This window comes from Coregonus lavaretus, assembly GCF_964263955.1.
Source record: "Coregonus lavaretus genome assembly, chromosome: 6".
In the NCBI taxonomy this organism is placed as follows: domain Eukaryota; kingdom Metazoa; phylum Chordata; class Actinopteri; order Salmoniformes; family Salmonidae; genus Coregonus; species Coregonus lavaretus.
In genome coordinates, this window is record NC_139993.1 from 61,965,308 (window position 1) to 61,970,428 (window position 5,121).

Genomic DNA, 5,121 nt, shown 5'->3' on the forward strand with positions numbered 1-5,121 from the left:
AAACCCTGTGGTACAGTAGAGTACGTAGATGAGGTGTTATTATAAACCCTGTGGTACAGTAGAGTACGTAGATGAGGTGTGATTATAAACCCTGTGGTACAGTAGAGTACGTAGATGAGGTGTGATTATAAACCCTGTGGTACAGTAGAGTACGTAGATGAGGTGTGATTATAAACCCTGTGGTACAGTAGAGTACGTAGATGAGGTGTTATTATAAACCCTGTGGTACAGTAGAGTACGTAGATGAGGTGTGATTATAAACCCTGTGGTACAGTAGAGTACGTAGATGAGGTGTTATTATAAACCCTGTGGTACAGTAGAGTACGTAGATGAGGTGTTATTATAAACCCTGTGGTAGAGTAGAGTACGTAGATGAGGTGTGATTATAAACCCTGTGGTACAGTAGAGTACGTAGATGAGGTGTGATTATAAACCCTGTGGTACAATAGAGTACGTAGATGAGGTGTTATTATAAACCCTGTGGTACAGTAGAGTACGTAGATGAGGTGTTATTATAAACCCTGTGGTAGAGTAGAGTACGTAGATGAGGTGTGATTATAAACCCTGTGGTACAGTAGAGTACGTAGATGAGGTGTGATTATAAACCCTGTGGTACAATAGAGTACGTAGATGAGGTGTTATTATAAACCCTGTGGTACAGTAGAGTACGTAGATGAGGTGTGATTATAAACCCTGTGGTACAGTAGAGCACGTAGATGAGGTGTGATTATAAACCCTGTGGTACAGTAGAGTACGTAGATGAGGTGTGATTATAAACCCTGTGGTACAGTAGAGTACGTAGATGAGGTGTTATTATAAACCCTGTGGTACAGTAGAGTACGTAGATGAGGTGTTATTATAAACCCTGTGGTACAGTAGAGTACGTAGATGAGGTGTGATTATAAACCCTGTGGTACAGTAGAGTACGTAGATGAGGTGTGATTATAAACCCTGTGGTACAGTAGAGCACGTAGATGAGGTGTGATTATAAACCCTGTGGTACAGTAGAGTACGTAGATGAGGTGTTATTATAAACCCTGTGGTACAGTAGAGTACGTAGATGAGGTGTTATTATAAACCCTGTGGTACAGTAGAGCACGTAGATGAGGTGTGATTATAAACCCTGTGGTACAGTAGAGTACGTAGATGAGGTGTGATTATAAACCCAACGCATTTCTATTTTCTGAGATGGCAGTAGATTTCTCTGAGATTTCTCTCTTTGAGATGTTATTTATCCCCCCCCCCCCCCTCTCTCTCTCTCTCTCTCTCTCCATCAATCTCAATCTCTCTCTCTTTTTAAAAATGTGTATATACAGTGCCTTGCAAAAGAATTCATCCCCCTTGGCGTTTTTCCTATTTTGTTGTAATTTCAATGGATTTTTATTTGGATTTCCTGTAATGGACATACACAAAATAGTCCAAATTGGTGAAGTGAAATAAAAAAAAAAAAAACTTGTTTAAAAAAAATCTCAAAAAATATATAAAAGTGGTGCGTGCATATGTATTCACCACCTTTGCTATGAAGCCCCTAAATAAGATCTGGTGCAACCAATTACCTTCAGAAGTCACATAATTAGTTAAATAAAGTCCACCTGTGTGCAATCTAAGTGTCACATGATCTGTCACATGATCTCAGTATTATAAATATATAAATTGATTTGCATTTTAATGAGGGAAATAAGTATTTGACCCCTCTGCAAAACATGACTTAGTACTTGGTGGCAAAACCCTTGTTGGCAATCACAGAGGTCAGATGTTTCTTGTAGTTGGCCAGCAGGTTTGCACACATCTCAGGAGGGATTTTGTTCCACTCCTCTTTGCAGATCTTCTCCAAGTCATTAAGGTTTCGAGGCTGACGTTTGGCAACTCAAACCTTCAGCTCGCTCCACAGATGTTCTATGGGATTAAGGTCTGGAGACTGGCTAGGCCACTCCAGGACCTTAATGTGCTTCTTCTTGAGCCACTCCTTTGTTGCCTTGGCCGTGTGTTTTGGGTCATTGTCATGCTGGAATACCCATCCACGACCCATTTTCAATGCCCTGGCTGTGGGAAGGAGGTTCTCACCCAAGATTTGACGGTACATGGCCCCGTCCATCGTCCCTTTGATGCGGTGAAGTTGTCCTGTCCCCTTAGCAGAAAAACACCCCCAAAGCATAATGTTTCCACCTCCATGTTTGACGGTGGGGATGGTGTTCTTGGGGTCATAGGCAGCATTCCTCCTCCTCCAAACACGGCGAGTTGAGTTGATGCCAAAGAGCTCGATTTTGGTCTCATCTGACCACAACACTTTCACCCAGTTCTCCTCTGAATCATTCAGATGTTCATTGGCAAACTTCAGACGGGCCTGTATATGTGCTTTCTTGAGCAGGGGGACCTTGCAGGCGCTGCAGGATTTCAGTCCTTCACGGCATAGTGTGTTACCAATTGTTTTCTTTGTGACTATGGTCCCAGCTGCCTTGAGATCATTGACAAGATCCTCCCGTGTAGTTCTGGGCTGATTCCTCACCGTTCTCATGATCATTGCAACTCCACGAGGTGAGATCTTGCATGGAGCCCCAGGCCGAGGGAGATTGACAGTTATTTTGTGTTTTTTCCATTTGCGAATAATCGCACCAACTGTTGTCACCTTCTCACCAAGCTGCTTGGCGATGGTCTTGTAGCCCATTCCAGCCTTGTGTAGGTCTACAATCTTGTCCCTGACATCCTTGGAGAGCTCTTTGGTCTTGGCCATGGTGGAGAGTTTGGAATCTGATTGATTGATTGCTTCTGTGGACAGGTGTCTTTTATACAGGTAACAAGCTGAGATTAGCAGCACTCCCTTTAAGAGTGTGCTCCTAATCTCAGCTCGTTACCTGTATAAAAGACACCTGGGAGCCAGAAATCTTTCTGATTGAGAGGAGGTCAAATACTTATTTCCCTCATTAAAATACAAATCAATTGATAACATTTACATTTACATTTACGTCATTTAGCAGACGCTCTTATCCAGAGCGACTTACAAATAGGTGCATTCACCCTATAGCCAGTGGGATAACCACTTTACAATATATAATTTTTTATTTTTTATTTTTAGGGGGGGGGGGGTAGAATGATTACTTTATCCTATCCCATAACATTTTTGACATGTGTTTTTCTGGATTCTTTTGTTGTTATTCTGTCTCTCACTGTTCAAATAAACCTACCATTAAAATGATATACTGATCATTTCTTTGTCAGTGGGCAAACGTACAAAATCAGCAGGGGATCAAATATTTTTTTCCCTCACTGTATACACCTGTTTTGAAAGGCTCCAGAGTCTGCAACACTACTAACAAGGGGCACCACCAAGCAAGCGGTACCATGAAGACAAAGAGCTCTCCAAACAGGTCAGGGACAAAGTTGTGGAGAAGCCTTTCCTCCACAGGGAGCCAGGTTTTCCTGTGTCTACCCTTCTCAATGGCAAGGCTGTGCTCACTGAGCCTATACTTTGTCAAGGTTTTTCTAAGGTTTTGATCAGTAACCGTGGTCAAATAGTTAGCCACGGTGAACTGTCAATTTAGGGCCAGATAGCACTGCATTTTGCTTTGTACTTGTGTTTCCCAATAAGTAATGTAGTTTTGTTTTGACTGTGTTGTAATTTGGATTATTCTGATTGATTGGATGTTCCCCCTCTCCCTCTCTCTCCCCCCTCCTCTCTCTCGCTCGCTCTCTCCCCCTTCTCTCTCTCTCTCTCTCAATTCAATTTCAATTTCAATTTAAGGGCTTTATTGGCATGGGAAACGTGTGTTAACACAAGTGAAGTAGATAGTAAACAAAAGTGAAATAAACAATAAATATTAACAGTAAACATTACACTCAGAAGTTTCAAAAGAATAAAGACATTTCAAATGTCATATTATGTATATATACAGTGTTGTAACAATGTGCAAATAGTTAAAGTACAAATGGGAAAATAAATAAACATAAATATGGGTTGTATTTACAATGGTGTTTGTTCTTCACTGGTTGCCCTTTTCTTGTGGCAACAGGTCACAAATCTTGCAGCTGTGATGGCACACTGTGGTTTTTCACCCAGTAGATAAGGGAGTTTATCAAAATTGGGTATGTTTTCGAATTCTTTGAGGATCGCTGTAGTCTGAGGGAAATATGTTTCTCTAATATGGTCATACATTTGGCAGGAGGTTAGGAAGTGCAGCTCAGTGTCCACCTCATTTTGTGGGCAGTGTGCACATAGCCTGTCTTCTCTTGAGAGCCAGGTCTGCCTACGGCGGCCTTTCTCAATAGCAAGGCTATGCTCACTGAGTCTGTACATAGTCAAAGCTTTCCTTAAGTTTGGGTCAGTCACAGTGGTCAGGTATTCTGCCACTGTGTACTCTCTGTACACTCTCTCTCTCTCTCTCTCTCTCTCTCTCTCTCTCTCTCTCTCTCTCTCTCTCACTCACTCACTCTCACTCTCACTCTCCCCCTCTCTCTCTCTCTCTCTCTCTCTCTCTCTCTCTCTCTCCCTCTCTCTCCCCCCTTCTCTCTCTCCCTGGGTGTGTATCTGTGGTGGCATCACGGTGGCTCAGCACTCTGTGATCTAGATTGTGATGCTGGAAGCTGATTGGTTGAAGAGGAGCGATTAGGATCTCCTCACACCTACTCCCTATCTTCTAGGTCTGTCATCAGAGAGAAAAAGTGTACACTGTGTAGGTCTGTCATTGTTTTAAAGTGCTGAACACACACACACACTTCTGAACACCGCAACTTTGTCTTGGAACCAAACACACTTCTGAACACAGCAACTTTGTCTTGGAACTTTCTGCAGGTTTGAAACTCCACAGTACTTTGCTGGCGTGTGATTGTATCCTTCTGTAACTTGAGTGTGGTGTCGTTCCAGTGCGTGGTGTAAAGAGGTTTAGTTTGCTGTGAGTGTATTGCTGTGATATGCTCTTGGGGCAGCAGCGGGTTATAGTGTGAAGAGGTTAGTCTCTACTGGTGAGATCACACCTCCCTGTCCTGGGTGACGTAAGGACAGTCTCTCTCCACTCCACTCCACTCCTCTCCTCTCCTCTCCTCTCCTCTCCTCTCCTCTCCTCTCCTCTCCTCTCCTCTCCTCTCCTCTCCTCTCCTCTCCTCTGTCGTTCACTGTGTTTATTTAGT

General features: G+C 42.9%; 1 protein-coding gene across 1 annotated transcript in view; it reads right to left on the reverse strand.

The window, feature by feature from the left end:
* Nucleotides 1-5,121, reverse strand: part of LOC311131101 (anosmin-1-like) — a gene marked incomplete at its 3' end in the record, with an annotated part of 145,612 nt that overhangs the window by 749 nt on the left and 139,742 nt on the right. The gene's annotated exons all lie outside the window — the stretch shown is intronic.